Below are 22,909 nucleotides of genomic sequence, written 5' to 3' on the forward strand. Positions count from 1 at the left end.
GATCCCGGGTCTCCAGGATCGCGCCCTGGGCCAAAGGCAGGCGCCAAACCGTTGTGCCACCCAGGGATCCCCCAACATAATTATTTTGAGATTTCTTTCTGTTATGATATGAATCAATAGTTCATTCCTTTTAATGCAAGTAGTATTATATTGTATGAATATACTAGTTTGTTTATGCATTCATTGGTTGACAAATGTTTGGGTTGTTTCCAGCCTTGAACTATTACAAATAAAGCCACTAGGAACATTTGTATATGTAATCCTTTGGCTTTGTGTTTTCTTTTCTCTTGGGTAAATACCTAGGAATAGAATGGATGGTTCATATGGCAGGTGTGAGTGTAACTTTTTAAGAAACTTCCAAATACTTTTCAAAAATGTATCATTTTCCATTCCCATCAGCAGTGTATGAGAGTCTTAACACCTCCACATTCTCACCAACACTTAGTATGGTCAATCTTTTTAATTTAAGCCATTTAATACCACACACATATTGGTATGTCATTATGATTTTAATTTGCATATTAGTAGTAACAAATTATGTTGAACTTCTTGTAATAGGCATATTTGCCATCCGCATATGTTCTTTGGTGGAATGTCTTTATAAACCTTTTATCTATTTTTTAGAATTGATTTTTTTTTTTTATGTTTTGGAAGTTTCTTATGTAGTCTACATACAAGTCCTACAACAGATATATGCTTTGCAAATATTTTACCCTAATCTTTGGCTTGTTTTTTTATCCACCCAACAGTGTTTCTTAAAGAACAGAAGTTTCCAATATTGGTGAAGTCTTTTTTTTTTTTTTTCTTTTATAGACCTTGATTTGTTCTAATAACTAAGAAATCTTTGCTTTACCCAAGATTGCAAGTGTTTTCTCCCATGTTTTTAGAAGTTTTGTAATTTTATATTTCATATTTTTGTCTTTGAGCCATCTTAAATTACTTCTTTACACACTGTGAGATATAGATTTAGTTTTACTTTTTGTTTGCATATGTGTTACCAGTGGGAGCATCTGCATTGCATGAATGGAGGTCTCTGTTCTGGGATTCCCCATGTAAGGATATATATGAGAATCCCCACTGAGATAAAGACAGCTAGTAAGAAAGCAGCAAGCACAAAGAAGTTTATTAAACCCAAAGTATACTCTCAAGATGAGACAGAGGGCAAGGTAAAGCAGGTGGAACCACCCTAGGTTGTTTTAAGGTTGGATATTTGCTGTGATCTCTCTGAGCTGGGATGGGCTGTGACTACAGTGGGGTAGTCTCTAATGGAGGCTGCTTCCAAACATTTGGGGACTTCCTCCCACAGGGGGGGAATATTTGACCCTACAAGGTTTGTACAGGAACCGGTGACAGTCTTTCTCCAGAGCGGTGTGTGGTGGGGGCTCTAACCTCAATGCAATGCATTATAATAAGTCTAGGGGTTACTGGGGGCAAAGGTACATGAGGAGAGCATGCCTTGAACCTGAAGCTTTTGATCTGCCAGCCCCAGGTCCCGGAAAGTCACAAGGTCAGGATGTTGTGTCTCACCCACTCCCTGGCTTCTAATGTGTTATCTGTTTAATCACTGTTCTTGCCTCCAGCTTGGATCACTATTATTCCCACCTCAAGGACTTGGGACTCTGCCTTGGGGTGTTCTTTCCACTGTTCAGATCTAGCTTCTACCCAGCATTTGGATACCCATTGGCTTTAGCACCATTTGTCAAAATGACTATTCTTTTATCCCCTGGATTATTAGGAAGAAATTTTTAGTGTTAAGATGTATACATATAAAGTAGATTATACCAAAATGAGTTTAAACTTCACTTTTGAAAAAATGCCTAAATTATTGAGGAGATTCTGCTTTCACAGTCACAGTTGATCTTAAGCACAATGAAAAAGCTAAAATGTAAAAAAAAGGGGGGGGGAAAACAAGTGGTTTTGGAGTTTATTTTGAACCTGTGGTCAAGCTAATTGACCCAACTCATCTACTGATCCACATCTACTTTTATTGTCTGTGTTCCTTATCATTTAGTAAAATATTTACTTATTTTGGATAGTGGATGATAACCTATTGCTGAGGATTAGACTTCCTACATTAGTTATTTTTTTAGATTTCCTTTTTATTTATTTATTCATGAGAGACACAGAAAGATAGACATAGAGGGAGAAGCAGGTTCCCCACAGAGAGCCTGATGTGGGGCTCGATTCCAGGACCCTGGGATCACACCCTGAGCAGAAAGCAGACACTCAACCACTGAGCCACCCAGGCATCCTGACTTCCTACATTATTAACTTTCTTTTTGAGGCATAAGTTACTAAGTTGGAATAACTACATAATGAAGTCAGATATCAGAAGGTTATAGAGGGGATTTCTGCATATGGACTATACAGCCCAATCAGCAAAAGATTTCCTTCTACTCAGTCTATTTTGAGAGGATAAAATATATGGCATGTGAAATTTCTAGTATGAAAATTTCAAGGCCTGTGATGGTATCTTTCTATTATTTAAAAAGTTCATCCTAATTCTGTAGACATGAAATGTGATATTTGAAATAAAAAATTATAATCATTTTTAGATTTTACTTTATAAAAATAAAAACATTTTAAATTAAATCACTCTGCCTTCTCTTTATGAATACAAATAAAAGTCTAAACATAGTGTAACTTGAACCCATAAATACAATGAGAGAAGCCTGTAAACCTGACATGACTTTGATCACAACCACTGATGCTGGAAAATTAATTTTGAGGATCTACCAACAAAGTTCCAGCTCCCACAGGAAGCAAACCCTTTCGCACATGCACGTGGATGCATACACATGAACCAGAGAAGTCACTACTTCTGCTTTCCCCCCAAAATAAAAGCATGTTTATTGCTTTATAAACAGTTCACCAAGTGTGCATAAAGCAGAACTGTCTTGTCTGAAGTTCCTCCCAAATAAACTTTTATTTTGCTGTTGCTGTCTATATACATTTTCCTTGCATAACTTCTGAGATTTGCAGGTCAAAATAATCACCAAACATGGATAATAGGTTTGAAAACAACAGTCTGACAAGGTACCTACTGTTATGTCTATCCTAAGGGTGATGGACAAAGTGTGTTTTTTATTTGTTTCTTACAATCCTGTTTTTTTTTTTTTTTCCCATATTGTAGTAAAACAACTAGAACCAATACTGTATTCTTCGGTTTCACAGGATACCTAACTCATTCAGGATCTGTCACATTTCTGAATTGTTATAATGGTACATTGGGGCATTATAGTCAATTTAGAGAGTGAGTGCTATGGTCTAAATGTTTCTATCCATTCAACATTGGAATCCTAATGCCCATGTGATGGTATTTGGGAGGTGCTTAGATCCTAAGGGTGGAGCCTTCATGAATGGGATCAGTGCCCCATAAAGAGACCCACCGAGATCCTTTCCCCTTTCACTATGTGATGACACAATGAAAAGTTTTTCACCTGAAAAAGTCTTTACCCCATCATGCTGGCAACTTCTTCTCAGACTTCTAGGTTCCAGAACTGTAAGAACTAATTTCTGCTATTTATAAGATACCCAGTCTGCATGTTTTGTTATAGCAGCCAGAACAGGCTAAGATGGTAAGTGTGTGCACCTATATACGTGGCTTTCTGACTCTATGAGCATATCTAGTGATGCACTATAATCCCAAGTTTCTGGACAAGGCAAGATCTGAATAACTAACTGTAAGAGGTAAAGTTCCCTTACTATGACTTCTCAAATCAGCATGTCTTCTCTCTCTACTCTGACATAACACTTGGTTGCAAATTACATCTTTAATATTTTTAATAAAGTCTGATCCTAAAAGTACTATGAATGCCATGTTTTATCTCCCTCTTACATAATCTATAGTGCCTAATACATAGTAGATACATATAAGTATGTATTGAATGAATAAGTATCTGAAAAAAATCAAGTATAAAAGATTCCAATTTAACATTAACTTATTCTGTTTTATAGTATTTTTTTGAATGCTTATGAATAGCTTGCCCACTGGATCAGATTCTAGAGATACAAAGAAAATAAGACACAACATCTGATTTCAAAGAGCTTACAATCAATTTAAATTTGGTTAATCCTGAAATATTTACTTCAAAGTGATTTTAGAAGCAAATATCAATAATTATTACTCATAAACTGGCTTATATTATATATTTTTGCAAAGTTTTATAGATCATACCCAGTGCCATAGCCCTGTATAATTCTTTACCTTACCTGCTTCTTCACACTATCTTGTATAAGCTAAAGGGTTTTATAAGGTTTAGGCTTAGTCTAGCCCTGTCAAATGCAAATATTGGTATAAATACTGAATTTAAAAGCAAAAAGAATAGTGGTATAAATGCTTATTAAGTTCTTTCCCTCCTAAATCCTAACACAATAGTTTCTAAATGCTCATTTTTCAAATGACAAAAATTACTCTAGGTTAACCTTTCTTCATTTTATGGGCAAGTAATAAAATTGATTAAAATCAAGCAAGATCATGATTGATTAAAATCATAATTAGAGAAGAGCTTCTGGCCTTTATTTACTATTGAGCCATTCATGAGCATATACACAGAAATTACCCCAGTTAGTGTAATCTCCTCAGTGATAAATACTGGATTGTGCATTGTTCTGTGCATTGGTAATCAGCGCAAGCTTCATCCATGCCTTTAACTTGACTTTTAATTAGACAATCTAGACTGATCAGTCAACTCTTAAAACTCAAGTGCAGGAGGCAGAGCTAAATTATTCTGTTTAGGGAGTTAATATCATGACAGCTTCCTAAAGGATGAGTTTAGAGAGAAGGGAAAATCGAGAATAGACAACAAAATTCCAAGCTGTGGGGCAGGTTAGGGGTGGTGGTGACTGTCCGGGTGTAGAGTCAGAAAACATCTGTAAGATCACCGTAGTTGCTTACATTGTTTTATAGTCCCTATGGCCACCACTCAAAGATGTGCTATGATTTGTGAGCTTCACAAAGCGAATTACGGACACAGGTAGAATAAAATCACAAGTCTTTTCATTCTTATTTCAAAATTCTCCATATCCAGTTCCCCGCAGGGAGCCTGCTTCTCCCTCTGTCTGTGTCTCTGCCTCTCTCTGTGTGTCTCACATGAATAAATAAATAAAAATTTAAATAAATAAATAAATAAATAGTAGATGCCTTTGCTTTAATAAAAGTACCTCCTTTTATACCTAAAATTTGATTGCAAAATAAGTTCTATCTTCAACACAACCTGACAACTGAGAACTTTAAATTATACAGAACTTATATTCATAGAGCTCTGCTTCCAGAAATAATATTCAGGGGAGTGGGCAATTATACAAAGGCAAATAAATGTTAATGCTATTTACTTAAAATTTTAGTATCAATAGTGTGGTAAAGAAAAATAAACTTCAAGATGTGTGAATTAAAAAACAAAAAAAAAACAAAAAAAAAACAACTCTGTTCCTTAAATCTATCAGCATTCCAGTAAGTGTTCCTTAACTTGTTGCTTGTGAAACAAATTCAATTTGCCACTTCAGTTCTAGCAAAATGTCATCACTTCTCTTCTCCTTTTCCTCTCTGTACCCTTTTCTGGGCAATTATCAATTTCTATTGGCTTCAAATATCACCAATTTGATTACAGGTCTTCACATGTATATTTTCATCACCCTGTTTTGTTTTTGTTTTTGTTTTTGTTTTTATTTTCTTTCCAGACTCAAAAGCATTGAACTCTCCTACCTAGAATACTTACAAGTGCCTCAAGTTAAACATGTTAAATATTAAGCACATTATCATCTCCTTTCAAAGCCTTCTTTTCCCTGCATTTCCTAATCCCTTTGATAAAACTATTACCTTACACTTTGATTACCACCTCCTGCTTCATATCTACTCACATGTGTTAATTCTAGCCTTAAATAGTTCTTAGGCTTGTTCACTGCCTTCATTCCCACCACCTCTATGTGATTGCTGGAATTCACCCTCTCCTATGTGATCTCTGCATCTTCAGCCCATTCCTCGCACAGCTTCGAGCTGAGGTAGTCATGTTATGCCCACTACACAAGGAATATTCTAGAGTTCTTAGGTTGGTACAAGACCCTCGCTTGCCCCATCTCACATCAACTACTCTAAACTTCAGTTACCCTGCACATCGGCCACTCTTTAATTTTCAACAGTTCCCAAACATATTTGGCCCTGCATGCTTAGTGTGATACATAGCTCCTTTCCATGTTCTGAAACCCTACATATTCTACAAGATTTGGTTCTCTTGCCTTCTGCATAAAGCCTTCATTCAACCCCCAAAGACAGCAAATAGAGCAAGTCCCTCTCTCTTTTATGTGTCCATAGCAATCTGTTCAAATTCTATTCTCTTCATATTCTATTTGACGCTTACCAATTGCACTCTAGCTTTGGTATGTCTAGCTTTCCCAAATACTGTGTGCTCCTTTAATCAAATCAGAAACAACACTAGTGCTTGGGGACCAGGTAATATTCAGTATGTGATCTGTGAGTAAGGGAACAAAGATGAACAGGTGTATGCACACATGAATGAAAGAGTAATGGGTAAATCAAACACAGGGCCCTGATTTCCTATCTCAGGCAAAGACATTTGTAGGAAATAATTAAGAAATATACCTAAGCCTGGCACTATAGAAGTAGCCACTTATGGGCTATAACATGAGTCAATTAAAAGACTATTGTCTACAAATACTACCCTATGAGCTCTTTGATGGTTCTAATTCTTTTCAAGTAGGACAGAAGTTTTCATTATATAATTAGGGAAGAACTTAAATTTAAAAATACTGCAGTCACTAGTTCAGAGTATAATGTGGACTAAGGTGTCAATGACATTGAAGTTAATTTCTGTCCCTTATAGAACATTACTACAGATCCAGCTTGCCTAAGTGTAGGATTCAACTCAGCAATATTTGACCATTGAGAGGATGTCTCTGTGATGTGGTTTTCTCATATGCAAAATGGGGATTATATTTATAGTACTATTCTAGAATTGCTATAGTAGTAAAACTCAGTAAGTTAGTAATGCATATGTAATGCAGACAGGGATGCCTTGTACTTAGTTTATATCTTAATTTTTTTTTTAATTTCCAATTTATAATTGACATCAGGACTTCTCTAGAGGAAAACATGCAGTGATAAATAGCATGAGATTTACCAGAAGATAAGAGAACTGCTACAGAGGGACAATGGGTCAAGGATGTTGGAACTGTCCTGTCAAATGCATTTTTTTTTCCCTGAAGTATATTTGCATGTCTACCAAAATTCACAATTTAGCACAACAATGATTGTATCATTTAATTTTCAGAAAGTAGTAAGATGCTTTTTTTTTTTTTTTTCAATAAGAAGATTGAATATCAGGGCCTGGGTGTATCAGTTGGTTAAGCATCTGTCTTTGGCTCAGGTCCTGATCTCAAGGTCCTGGGATCAAGAACTTTGTGGGGCTCCCTGCTCAGTGGGTCTGCTTCTCCCTCTCCCTCTGCCTCTCTGCTCCTGCTCTCTCTCTCTCTCTCTCTCTCGCTATCTCTGCCCTTCTCTCTCAAACAAATAAATAAAATATTAAAAAAAAAAAAAGGAGTAAGAAGAAGGCTGGATACTAGTGGAAAATGACCAAGACCCAAATTTCAAGAGAAAAAATACCCACATATCGGAGTGAGTATTAGGAGACATTCATTCACAACTGAAAAAGAAAGAACCACTGTTAGAACAACAGAACCTGTAAGGAAAGATGAAAACTAGGAAGAAAAGGATCTAACGATAGCTCTGTGCAAGTGGGGAAGAAGGAGGTATGTTACTGAAAATGTCAATCTGGAGTGTAATTTTGTATTTTTTTAAATTTTTATTTATTTATGATAGTCACAGAGAGAGAGAGAGAGAGAGAGGCAGAGACACAGGCAGAGGGAGAAGCAGGCTCCATGCACTGGGAGCCCGATGTGGGATTCGATCCCGGGTCTCCAGGATCGCGCCAAACCGCTGTGCCACCCAGGAATCCCTGGAGTGTAATTTTGTAAAAAAAAAAAATTAATCATATTGGTATCCTGTGGAAGAAGACAATAGTCCCCTGCCTAAAAAGCAAGAATTTCATGTTCAGTTTTTTTTTTAAGATTTTATTTATTTATTCATGAGAGACACAGAGAGAAAGAGAGAGAGAGAGAGGCAGAGACACAGGCAGAGGGAGAAGAAGGCTCCATGGAGGGAGTCTGATCTGGGTCTCCAGGACTCCAAAATCACGCCCTGGGCTGAAGGCAGGTGCTAAACCATTGAGCCACCCAGGGATCCCCCCATGCTCAGTTTTTACTTTAAACTAGAGATATATTCAAGTAAGGGAGAGAGAAAAAGATAAACATGGATCCATAATAATGAAATTATTTTCCTTTTTTAAAAAAATAATATTTTATTCTTTTATTCATGAGAGATACAGAGAGGAAGAGACACAGGCAGAGGGAGAAGCAGGCTCCATGCAAGCAACCCAACATGAGACTTGATCCCAGGACTCCAGGATATACCCTGGGCAGAAGGCAGGCTACCCAAGGATCCCTGAAATTATTTTCAAAAGATAAACTCAAATGCTTTTGGCAGTTGACTAGGCCAACTTTGGTTACATGGATTCGAGAGCCAAAAAAAAACAGCCTTTCTTTTAGCTCTTATTTCCCTGCCATGCTCTTCACACCAATGAAGAGAAGAAATAAGACATAATGTCTCCCTTTGCATAAAAAGATGAAAATAGTTGTACAAAAGACTAAGCCCATGTCCTATATTTGTGTTCATTACACATAGGAAAGCCCTTCAGAGAGCAAATTGCTCTCATTTTAGATTCTTGTCATTCACACAATTCAGAGTGATTGGTTGTTTCATCCCATAAGAGATAAAGTAGCAGGAAATTATAGCAAGGTTGGTAGAAATAGAGAAATATAATCCATATAATACTTATTCGATGTATAATACTATACATGTTTATCATATGCAATCTGATACATATTAAATATAAAAAATCTGCAACATATGAAGTTTAAAATGTGGCAAATTGAAGGAAAAACAGAAAAAAATGTAAAAATTCAAGATATATCAGCAGTTTGGGACTTGTTAAAATAGGGACACCTCTAGCTGCAAAAGGGCAGTACCAAAGTATCTTAGATAATGCAATAATGGATATTTACATTTACAAACTTATGATTTCATGATAAATTTAAATGATAAAGAAATTATGCAAAATATTTAGGAAAGATGTCCTCTTTTTATTGTTAAGTTTTATATTGTTCCTATGGAAAATTCACCTATATGAACAATTCCCTTGACAATAGTGATGGAAAAACAAGGCAGTACTGTATTTAGCAGTAGTATTATAATCATGGCAGGATTGTAAATTGACTTATTCATATTCTAAGTCATCAAAAATAGCTTATCTGCTTCTGATCTCCTATTAAGGCCAGCTTTAGTAATGAATATTAGCTTAGGCATTAATTGAAAAACAAAGACACTAGGGATTATTATTTTGAAATGCTTAAATCTTAAAACACTTCATTAAGTTTAATTCAAACAAAATAGCTATAGTATAACTTTTAGTAGCAAAGTCTTTCAAAATATTAAGACGAAATCTAATTGACAATGTTAAAAGGGAAGAACCTGCTTTTCCTCATTTCCCTAACCTGTAAATATTTCCTCCTATTCAGCAGAAAAAAAATACAGATCCCAAGGAGCCTGTTGAATTATTGGAATCAATCAAGCAATTTTTAGAGGCAAAGAACAGGACAAAAGGCTCTTGCAGATCTGTACTGTGGGCTGGGTATGGCTAAGACAATCCATCTAAGCCCTATCCACAGGTCATGAAGGTTCACTCTGAAGCTTCCTTATTATTCACAAATCCATTAATAAAAAATATTAAATAGTGGTGCTAAAATGATGGCTAGATGTTCACCCAAATCCCTCATTTTCTTTGGTTGAACAGCTAGATCACTTTTTCAGGCTCCTTTGAGGTGGAAAGTTCCATGTGACTAAACTTTCCCTGAAGGAACACAAGCAGCTGTGTTTTTGTCAAATCCTCCTATGAGTGCTGTACCATGTCCTTTTCCTTCCTCTGGAAAAACAGACCAGGGCAAGGTCTTATGTAGGGCATGGCTGTGTGCCAAGGCCAAAGGAGCCTGGATCTGTGTGTGATCCTATGGGGAGAGTTGTCCTGTAGACATGAACACCAGCCCATTACTCTTATCGGAGTGAACAATATCTGTTGTGTTCACCATTGAAATTTCGTGTCTTTATATTTAATCATTCCCTAGCTTACCTTACCTAATTTGAATGTTTAAATAGAGAGTTTGGGGTTAAGTAAACCTAGCTTTCAATCCTGACTCTCAATATATTGTGGTTTGGAGTAAGTCTCTCAAACTGTTAAGACCTCCATTGCCTGAACTTTAAAAAGGGGAAAATAATACCCCATACTTACCTCAGAGTTTTAATGCAATAACATATGATATTCCTTGTATTAATTTTTTCTTTGTATTAATTTTAAATGAGATAATATATGATAAAATATTTAACAGAGAGCCTAACAAAATATTCAATCAATATGAGTTATTATAATTAGTTTGGTAATTAAGTATCATAAATACTATTCTAGGGAGAGAAAACAAATATCTGAGTAGCTTTTAAGACTATGCATCCAAGTATAGACTCTATCCTCAATATAATCCAAATGACAATTCAGTTTTCTCTACCAGAAAAGCAAGGGGATCCTTATATGCTGATAGGTTTAAATATTTTTGAATTCAAAGTTATGATATCATATGTAATCCAGACTCCTGAAGGCAAGAAAGTAGGACCATCTTTGTGGGTTACTTAACACTTAAATGCACACACACATGAATACACGCTACCTATTTATTTAATGAAGATTTTCCCAAGAGGGTACCCATATTTCACTTTACTCAGTGAAGGTAAAATGACACAAAAGGCATAAAAGAAAACAATTATTTCACTGTTTCTGTGAAGAGGAGGTGTATAAAATATTTGAAGTTTACAAGAGTGAAGTCCCAATTCTTACTTGTGTTCTATTTGTTCCACAGATAAGCTAAGAAGGAAAAAAAAAATGGAAAATAAAGGCATATCAGCCCATATCATATTTACATTGATAATACTTTAAAATAACCATTTCCACAAATAAGATTGTCAACATTATAGTTTTATAGCTTATTAGATCTCAAGTACCCTGGAATTAAACTCAATACCAGTATGAAAGAAGAGTGAAATGAGCAAGACCTTTCTCTTCCTTTTTTTAAATACCTTTCAGTAATAAATTGTAATATGCCTTTGTCTACATTTTTCTTTAGTTGTATCAGTGCTATTTTGGATTGCAAAATTTTTATCCCACCCTACCAGCTCCCCCTCCCACCACTTTGCCTTTTCTTTCCTCACCATTGTTCCTCTAAACTACAAGACCATCTGTTCACTTGGCAGATGCAAGTCAGTTCTATAATTGTTGTCATTCTTAGCACAGTGCAAACCCTGCACAATCCAGAGGACGAGGAGTACTACATTCATGAGTTAGCCAAATGTATATTGTTGTCGAAATTACTTGTCAAAACGTCAAAGGGAACAATATTTGATTTTCAAAGCACAGCATACATCTACCCAGATTACAATATGAGGACCCCATTATGCTGTTACTTATGCAATGCATCATTCAGATTTTGACTGAAGTAGATGGCATGAGCTCTCACCGGCTCTGATTTCTATTGTGTAAAAGGAGTATAGGAGTTAGTTACAAAATCCTTTGTTCGAGCAGTGAATTGAAAGGTTTTTCTGAAGTATATCAAATACATAACACTTAGAAGACAGAAATTTGGGGTATGAACATTCTTCACTTTTGAACAACCCCAATACATGATAATCAGGATTTAAATGTAAAATACATATAATATAGTCAAATGGGAGCTTGAAGAATTTTCAAGAGGAAAAGCAAAAATATATTGTATTAGATTTCTACTGCTGCTGTAACAAATTACCACAAAGTTAGTGGCTTGAAGTCACACAGATCTACTTACATTTTGGACATCAGGAGTCTGCCATGGGTCTCACTGGATGAAACTCAAGGTTTCAGCAGGGCTGACTTCCTTTCTGGAGGCTCCAGTGAAGGATTCATTTCCTTGCTTCTTCTGGCTTCCAGGGGCCACCCATTCCTTGGCTGCTGGCTTCGTCTATCTTCAAAGCTAACAGCATCGTGGCATCTCCTGGGCTTTTCTTTCTAGTCACACTTCCCTCTCTTGCCAATAGCCAGGGAAGATTCTCTACTTTTACAAAATCATGTGGTTAGGATGAGTTCACCTGGATAATCCAGGTTAATCTCCCCAAATCAAAATCCCTAACTTGAACCACCCCCGCAAAATCCCTTTTACCAGATAAGGCCCCATATTCACAGGGTCCAGGGAGTAGGTCATGCACATCTTTGGGGATTATTTTCCCCATCCACAGCTATCATCCACCTGTAGCACCTCTTTTACACATGACAAGTGAAAAACATACAATAGAATCTATTAGATCAAAGTCAAACCTTGAAAAAATAAAACTATAACCCCAACACTCCAATTCCCTACTCTTCTACATTAAATTTGCCACTTTTATTCATAATTTTACACGATTCTTCTTGCAAAGACAAAATGAACCCAGAATTCCTCTAAAAAGCATTGACACTTTGTAGATCTAATAGCACCTAAACTATTATTTGATGATACAAATCAGTTATAAGTGCAACTTTTCAGCAGTGCACAGAACACCCAGATTTAGAGTAGGTCTTTAATTAAACTATATACATTGTTGATGACAACAATGATGATGTCATATCACAATACCTTTCCAAAGGCTCTAAAAACTGTTTTTGATTCCTAACTTATTTATGAAGTAATCTGAATAGACACACACACATTGAAGATAGATGAGTAAGAAACTAATCAATTACAATGTTTGTACATGGAATGGTATCCATTTAATCAAATAAAAAATGTCTAGTAAAATTAGCCTCTAGGAAATGTATATGCCTCACATCATATTTTCCTCCAATTTTTCTTCTGTATATAAAGGTGTAAGTATAAATAAATAAATAAATAAATAAATAAATAAATAAATAAATAAGTCTGAGGATGAACAATAGCACACTCTACAATCAGGCACAAGGATTGCTTTCTCCAGTGAGCAACCTTTAATTCTCTAGGATGTAAGGCCCTCACTGACAACATATCGCCACATACAATATAAGCTCTAATTCTGGAGAATTTCAAAATAGATGTCCCTTAATAAAATGTTGACTTGTTTTCGAGAACTGCTAAGCCACATCAAAACTAGGCACTTCCATTTGGGAACATTCAATAAATACTAACATCACTAGTAGTGGCTAAGAGTTTATGGAATATTTTGGGAAGAACCAATATCTCAGTATGTAATCAAGTATTCAATAAATATTTGTTAAGGTACTACTATTTGCTTGGTAGCCTTCTGTGCATTGAAGAAGGAAACACAACCAAGTGTTTGTTCTCTAAGACAGATGAATATATACTATGGTAGATGATAGGAAGTGTTGTAACGTTAAAAGTAGAAGGTAATAGGAAAATGGCATAGTAGTGTTGTTACACAGAGGATTTCTAGGGATATACTCTAACCCCATGTGTGAGCACACAACTGAGAAAAGTGAATGAAGAACCCTTGCAGCAAGAACAGTAAGTACAGTGCCATAGGAAAAGCCAACTGCAAAGTTTCTGATGTACATCAAAAAGAGCAACAAGACAAGACTTGTGCAAGTACCCAGAATTGCAGGAATGAGGGCAGATAAGCAGCTGTGGAAGCTTCTACGTAGGGCCTTGCTGGGTTTTGTTCAGACTGCAGTAGGAGGTCACTAGGGGATTTTAAACAAAACTGTTTTGTTTAAAAGTCATAATCTGACTTATATTTTAAAGGGATTTATCTGACATCCATATTGCAAGGGGGTAAACAAACAGATCATTAGAGACCCACCACAGGGCCCAAGTGAGAAGCCAGGATGGCTCCTGCGTCCAAATGACTTTGTAAACTGGTTAAACAGAAAACTTATTCTTGAACTTTTCCAAAATGGAGATTGTAAATATGTCTCTATTAGGGTAAAATAATAGAAAAGTTAAATCCACATGTGGGTTTAAATGGCATAGTAGTGTTGTTACACAGAGGATTTCTAGGGATATACTCTAACCCCATGTGTGAGCACACAACTGAGAAAAGTAAACGAAGAACCCTTGCAGCAAGAACAGTAAGTACAGTGCCCTAGAAAAAGCCAATTGCAGTTTCTGATATACATCAAGAACTTGTGGAAAAACTTGTGGAGTTTTGAATAACTAGATATGACTCTTGAATAACACCAAGATGATTAATATTGAAAACTGTAGATGCCAGTTGTTACAGTCATTATTTGTAGGATAGTGCTTGCAAAATACCAATCGATAATCAATGAAGTGTCACGCACTCTAATTTCCTTCACTTTAAATATTTGTGCTGAATGGTTGTAATTTTTAGTAAAAGTACTTATTACCCTATTTATTATCTGTGCTTGTTATATTTAGTAATATACATACTAGAAAAATAGTGTCTTAAAATTACCACAACTTATATATGTTGCTAAATTACATTTTTCAGATATAACTGTCAGTGTTTTCTTTGGAAAAAAATCAAGATTCACCAGCTATTATCATAATGGTCAAAGACTAAATCACAACTACCGTGTATTTATACAAATAAAATCACATCCAAACATGTACACTTTTAAGTTATTAAGAAAATCTTAAACAACTCCGTATGTTTAAAACCCCCTTTGGATTCTAATTAATTATTTGGGATATTTAGTTTCTGAGCCATATGTACAATCACTTCACCAATTTCTTGGTAACATGGGTAACTTTTTTTTTTGGTTGGGTATTGGTTGCTAAGGTTACAGACTTTTTTTTCTCTCTCTCTCTCTCTGCTATTAACGAGCTATATTGGGTCTGTAACCTGAGTCTCCTGGGCACTCAGAATCTGATTGCCCCAAGTCTCATTTTCTAGGCTTTCTTTGTATCCAATGCCGAATTTTCAGATTCCTGCCCTGTGTCAGCTGACACTGGTGCGCTTGCTAAGTGTATACACCCTTGTCCTCAATGAATAAGGGCTTGATTGTGCATTGATTAAAATGGCTTATTTTACCGTTAAAGTAAATTACACAGAAATGGCATTTCCTACCAAACAAAGAAAAATAATACCATAATAACACAAACTTGACACTTCCCTAATGCTTTAATCTGACAATCTCAGCACACTTAAGAAACAGCAATTAATTAACCCTTACAACATTCCTGTCAGGAAGGTCTGATTACACCCATTTTACAAATGAAATGCTAAGAGGGAACTTAACTTGGACAAGGTTACACAGTTTGTTCATGACAAACCGGGGACCATAACTCAACAGCCTTGGCCCGAGGCTCCCGGGCAGTCAACAAGCAGTCAACAAGTCCTAATCAGGAGAACGTATTGCTTCTATTTATACTATGAAAATCCTGATTTCATAAGAATCCCTAGATGGCTATGCAGACAAAGGCTTTATTATATTCACTCATAATCCTCATCCAAACTTAACACCAAAAGGAAAGAGAACGTGAAAATCTATAAGCACATCTTTTCAAGAGTATTACTGCCTTAAAAAAAAAAAAAAACCACAACACAATACAACACAACACAACACACAGCTGTGTGAAATGTTAACCAGTGAAATAGTAAAATATGACCAAGGGAGAAGTTTGGTGGAGGAATGGAGTGCTAGGTTGCTATAGAGATAAGCTATAAAATGTAGTAGCCAATGTACTCAATGACTTGGTTTTCCTGATAAATTTATATCTATGCCTTATAATACCAGAAAGAGTAAAAGTTGTCTTGGGATTCATGTACATGAGCAGAATTAGCCTATAAAGAAGAGGTGAAGTCATTTGGGAACACTACCATGTACATCCATCTAGTCAGGATGCTCTTTGTTGGTAAGCAATAAATTTAGTGATTTCGTGGCCAGTCTTGTGGCTTCATCCAAAGCTACACCTGCAGTTAAGCTGGATCCCACAGCATCATTGAGGAAGGTGAGCATCACACTGACATGGTAGCTTCTAAGTCTGTAATCACCAAACTTCAGTTGGTTCCTGGCATCAAGGGCAGAGAGCCTGCATCATTTCCCTCCTTGGGCTGTTCCAGGGAACATAAACTAAGCAAGCCCCTCATTAAAAGTTATGTCTCCTCAGAAGGGTCTTTAATGAGAATCTGATCTTAGTCACGGCATCCCCCACCTGAGACACCATGCTTGTTTAGGCCCTGAGGGATCAACCACTGACTTGCAGTGGGGCCACTATCATAAATGCGTAATGACAAAATATGCTCAATCACTGTCTTTCCTCCTCTTCGCAGTAACTCCATTTCTACTTCTTCCTCTACCTTGGCTCCCTTGCCTTTACAGGATTTTGATTCCCAGGTATTTTCCTGTTCATCAGCCCTATTTTGGGACCACAGCTTCAGGCCACTAGCACCCCATACCTAGCCATTTCAGCCCTATTCTTTCCAGCATCTTGAATCTCTCGTTCTTCTGAGGCTGCTGATGCAGGGAAATATCACTCTCTATGTTCTGTTCCTCTACCTCACCTCCTGCCCTTCCATTCTATGACCTTTCATTAAATAGTTGTTTATCATCTCTTACATGTGAAGCCCTGAATTACACCATGGGGATTGAGTGGTCGATCCGTTATGGTCTGTGCTCTCCAGCAGCTTATAGTGTGGTGGAATCTCAAATGTGTTGAGTTTACTCACCTGAATACAAGACCAGAGTATGTGCAATGTGTTAGGGAAACATGGATGAAGGTCATGCAATTTTTTATAGGGGAGAATAGGAAGGAGTCAGGTAGGATCCCCACATCAATTGACTCCCAAGGGTTATGCCAAGTATTTCCCACTGTCTGGTTATGAAGGCTTCGAACATGATGATAAAATCCAAAGCTATCTCATATGAACTATCACAAGTTTTTTTGTTTTGTTTTCCTTTCTATCTCACAAATTCCCCTTTGTTACCCTTTTCATCTACTACTTCTTCAACAGAAATATTTACTAGACTTTAAATAAGTATGCATTAAGACTCCTGGCTCTGTTGGTTGAGGATCTGACTTTGGCACAGGTCATGATCTCAAGGTCCTGGCATCAAGCCCCACTTGAGCTCCCCACTGAGCAGGGAGCCATCTTCTCCCTCACCTGACTCATGCTTGTACTCTCTCTCACTCATATAAATAAATAAAATCTGGGAAAAAAATAAATAAGCACACATTGCTGAGTCCAAATGATGCTATTAAAATCACACACCCCAACAGTCCTCATTTCTCTCATCCAGTACTTTCTCCTTGCCACTGCTCACCATGTAAGGTGCCAAACCTATTTATTTTGCAATTCTACTATTTCCTCTGATTAGGATGAAGATTTTACGAAGTTAGGAATTTTGGACTGATTTGTGCACTGAGTGTGTATGGCATGCAGGAGAAGTCCAAGAAGTATTTGCTGCATAAATAATTAATCCTATCTCTACTTGTGACCTTGCCCCAGTCCTGCTTTCTAATTCTGAACTCTTAGCACTTTTCACAATTACTTAGGCTTGTTTATCAACTTCTCTTGAACTCAGAGAAAGCAGAGCATTACAAAGAAGAATATTAAATAATGAAATGTAAGCTAGCAGATCAAATAAAGGTAATTACTATGATGAAAATGAAGCAGGAGATGGGCAAAACAAGCATCCGTAAAGCAGTGACATTTTAGTAGATTCAACTGATATAATTGAGTACAACACAAACTAATGTTCATAGGAGTTTCCTGGAGCTCTGGCTACAAATCAGATTCTGATTCAGTAGGTCTGGGGTGGGCCCAGAGAGTCCACCTTTCTGACAAGTCCCTGGATGATGCTTACGCTGTGCGCCTGGGGAAGCAGGATATGACTTATAAATTGGAGAAAAGTAGATTATGAAAAACAGCAGTAAAGTAATATCATGGGTGAAATTCTTACTGGATATATTTAATAAGGTAATATAAATTGAAGTCCATTTGAGCAATTACTTGATGGTCATTTAGCCTCAAAGGCATTTGATATGTTTTTTTTAAACGCTTGACTTTATTATTTATTTCTTAGTCATTATTGAGACATTAGAAACATAGATCTAAAAAAAAAAAACAAGTGAAGCTGTTTATAAATTCATGCAGTAGAGAAAATTTTGATTTATTTACTCCAGTTTTTTTTAAAGATATTATTTATTCATGAGAGACACAAAGAGAGAGGCAGAAACATAGGTAGAGGGAGAAGTAGGCTCCCTGAAAGGAGCCTGATGTAAGACCCCATCCCGGGACTCTGGGATTATGACTTGAGCCAAAGGCAGACCCTCCACCACTGAGCTACCCAGGCTCCAGTTTTTTTTTTTTAATTATTCTATAGTTGTTGTTTTTTTTGTTTTTTTTTTTTTAAGACAAGTGAGTTGTTAAAATAACAATCCTTTAAGATTTACTATGGCATACAAAACTCAATGTCAATAAACATTAGTCTGTATAAATTTCTTTGCCATAGCAACTAACATTTTAATTACCCAAAAATGCATGTTAATGATGAAAAATAGAAAAAAAAGGAAAGTCATAAAGAACAAATCAATAGGGGAACTTGGGTGGCTCAGTGGTTGAAGGTCTGCCTTTGGCTCAGGGCGTGATCCCTAGATCCTGGGATCAAGTCTCGTATCCAGCTCCTCACAGGGAACCTGCTTCTCTCTCTGCCTGTGTCTCTGCCTCTCTGTGTCTCTCATAAATAAATAAATAAATAAATAAATAAATAAATAAATAAATAAATAAATAACTTTTAAAGAAAGAATGAATCAATCATAACACCACTACCCAAATATAGATGCATATGTAATATATGTATTTGTGTCTAGGCTTTTTATTTAGAATTTTGCCACCTATGTGTGATTATACTCTTTCTTTATCTTATCCAGCAAGTGTTGTTATTTTATTTTATTTTTAGATTTTATTTATTATTTGAGGCAGGGAAGGGCAGAAGGAGAGGGAGATGAAGAGAATCTCAAGCAGACTCTGCTCTGAGCACAGAGCCCAACAGGGGGTTCATTTTCATGTCCTTGAGATCATGACCTGAGCCAAAGTAAAAGTCGATGCTTCACTGACAGCCACCCAGGCGCCCCACAATTGTTATTCTTTTAAAAACTTTACCGCTATTGTAGGTAAGAATGTTGTACTTTTATAAGTTATATTTGTGGTATTATTTATGCTATTTAAAGTTTTCCATTGTTTCCTATGGATAACAAATGCTTATTTTTTTCTAACAGAAGTGGTGGCAGCAGACATATATAATTTATTCATGTCCCTAATGATAAAGTATCTGGTGTTGTGCTATTTGGCTAGTGGTGGTAACTATTTGATTGAAATGGATAATATTTATCATTTGAAAGGCATTTCCTTTCTTTCATAAATTTATGCATTTTTTAGAAAAGAAAAAGTGGTTTTTAAACTTAATTGAACATATTTTTAGCACACACTGAGGTTATAATATATTCTCTCTTCTGATCCTTGTTATCAATAGATTTTACAAATATTGAACCACTCTAGAATTCCTGGAATAAATCTTACCTGGTACAATTTATCAACTCCTAATTTAAGGTGGTAATTTAGATATTTGGGATGCTAATATTATATTTAACATCTTTGCATTAAGTTTACTTGAGGTTGTCTTTTGTTTGCTTTATTATTTGATGTTGACAGATTTATAAAGAAGGTAAATTAAAAGGCTTCCAATTTTTTCTAAAACTTAAAATATAATGAGATAAATCTCTTGGAAATTTATTAGAAGTAGCCTGTAGTTGCTGCCTAGGGCTACAGTAAGAAATTACCACAAATTGTGTGGCTTAACAGAACAGTTATTGATTCTTTTAGCTCCGGAGGCACAATGTCTGAGATCAAGGTATTGGTGGGGCTATGCTCCCTTTAAAGGCCCTGGAAAAAAAAATTCTCCTCTTCTTTCTGGCTTTTGGGTGGCTCCTAGCAATTCTTGACATTCCTTGGCTATTGGTTGAATCACTCCAATCTCTGTCTCCATTTTTGCGTGGCCTACTTTCCTGTGTGAATCCGTTGGTCTTCTCTTCTTATAAGGACGCTATCATTTAATTTAGGGCCAACCCTAAACCAGTATTACCTTCACTAATTACATCTGCAAAGGCCTTGTTTCCAAATAAAGTCATGTTCCGAGGTTCCAGGTGAATACAAATTTTGGAAGGGACACTCTTCAACCCACGAAATAGCCCATGAAATCTTATTGGTATGATTTTTTTAAGCCTATCTATAGATGAAAAAAATGTTATTGAAAAGAAAAGCAAAATGAATCATTCTTGACTTTCCATGTTTATTGTATTAGCAGATCAGGTAATTAATTAAAATATAAAATAATTCAGCATAATTACTATGGTTTTTAAAATTTATTGTACAGTCAAATATGGAAGACTATTCAAATTGGTTTATAAACACAGTTGGGACCTCAGTCAAAAATATTTTAAAGCTATTCTTAGAATTTGTCCATTTTATCTGCTCAAAGTTTAATCAGGAGACCAGAAGCCACTTATATTCCAGATATAAAGGTTGAGTTTTTTTTTTTTAAGATTTATTTACTTATTTGAGAATGAGAGAGTGTATGAGAGGGAAGAGGCAGAGAGAGAGGGAGAAGCAGGCTGTCTGCTGAGCAGGGAGCTTAATGCAGAGCTTAATCCCAAGATCCTGGGATCATGACCTGAGCCACCTGAGCTGAAGGCAGATGCTTAACCAACTGAGCCACCCAGGTGCCCCCAGATATAAAGATTTTGATGTTAATTAGTACTTACATGATCATTCAAATGGCTGAGAGAGTAGAGGTCAGGGAAGCTACCACTGATGAAGGTCATGGAGTAATGGCTATCAACAGGTTCATGATTTGACACTAAAAAATCTCATCTTGAAGCTCCAAGTGAGTAGATCTCATAGCTTGCTAGAAGCTTCTGTGCTTTTGTCTATCTGCAAGTCTGACTGTGACTGCCTCTGGAAAATAACTGATGCTCATTTATTTTTACCTTCCAGGTTCAGCATGAGGTCCTCTCATCGGCAACCTTCAAACAAGAACCATACAGGAAAGGGGACCCTGGGAAACATCCTTCCAAGGTGTGCTGGTTGTGCCAAACTGATATTAGGCAATCTGGTATTTCTGGTGTTATGTAGAGAAGGGCTGGTGTGCAGGGGTGATCAGGGATTTTAGATGGGGAGGGCTTTTGGTTATTTACTCATTGATTATTTTCCAATTCTCTTAAAAACTCAAAGAAACAGAGCTTAGAATCTTACCTCTAGGCAGTTACGCTGCACAGACATCTGTATTTTAGATCTTTAACTCAATCCTTTGCTCTTCCAAATGCTGTGTTATCTGCTGAATGCTTCCAAGTGAAACATGGTTAAAAGGGAAAGAAAATAAAGATTCTTAAATATGCATTTACTTTCTATATTTTTGCTATCATGTTTATGGAGATCTAATTAAACAATCAAATTTATATCACATTAGCTATGAGAACTGTTGATAGATATGAAATTTCAGAGGCATCTCTTTGCTTAAGTAAAAATATTATCAACAATATTAAACTATTTAATACACACTCATTATAGATCAGTCACTGACTTAAATCTAATAGTTTATTTAATGCTTAGCAATTCTATAAGGTGGGTGCTAAACATCAAAACCCACCTTTTAACTAGAATGGTTCTGAGGATAGTAGAAAATAAAATGACTGGAATTAGACTTTCTATTAATGGACCTATAACTGCTATTCATTAAATTACATAGTTTATTTTGTAATGAGTTAAAGGCCTAGGATGCCAAACATATTTTGATGAAATTCTTCTTACTTTTAAGAAAGTGGTCAATTTGCCTGGTATATTTACATTAGGATTTATGGACCCAAGAGTTTTTTCATTATATATCCATCCTTTTGCAAACTAAGCAAATGAATCCTGCCTTTTCTAAATTAAGAACTCTTCTACAGTCCATTTTATCACTGGTGGGCAAAGAAGAAACTCGAATCATAAAAGAAATTCAGTCTCTTATTTTAAGGTCTTGACCTCTTTGGAGGATAAACAGAGCTACTTCCAGCAAAGGAAGGAAAGTGAAGAGCTCTCATAATTTAATGTCAAGTGTGTCAGTTTAACTGGAAATGTTCAAATCTTAATAGACTGTAAATCAGGAGATCCTATGACACAGTAATTGAGTTAACATTAGCCTTTCACCTTCATAAGCTTGGGGATGAATCTGACCTAGGTTAAGGGGAAGAAATTCCATTAATTTTCAGGTGTCCACTGGTCTGTGACCCAAAATTGCATTAGCTCCCACTTTGGTTAGAGATGGCTTATAGTTAGATGATTCTAAACACCATGGGTCAAATTTTTAAATCACTTGTAGATGTACTGGTGGTGAAAAGTATTAAGAAACTGAGGAACATTAACTCAAAAGTCATCATCAGTATGTAAGCATATTTTTACAATAAGGTAAATTTAGAAATCAATAAGATTTTTCAAAATAGAGCAAATATAATGTATTTTTATAACATATTACTTTATAGTACTAAAATTTAAAAATTTTAAAACCATATAGTCTTTAATTCCATGTGTTGAGGAAATCAAATACATGCCCACAGCAAAGAACATGAACTGACAAGCAACAGGAAAATGAAATGAACTTAAAAGTATATGCAAGCATGTTCAAAGTTATATGTGATAAAATAAATTCAAATTAACCTGGAAGGAATATCAAGTTTTGTGAACAGATGAGAAATAGTACTCATTGTTATAAAACAATCACTTTCATAAATGATTGAA

This window comes from Vulpes vulpes, chromosome 6 (assembly GCF_048418805.1).
Source record: "Vulpes vulpes isolate BD-2025 chromosome 6, VulVul3, whole genome shotgun sequence".
Lineage (NCBI taxonomy): Eukaryota > Metazoa > Chordata > Mammalia > Carnivora > Canidae > Vulpes > Vulpes vulpes.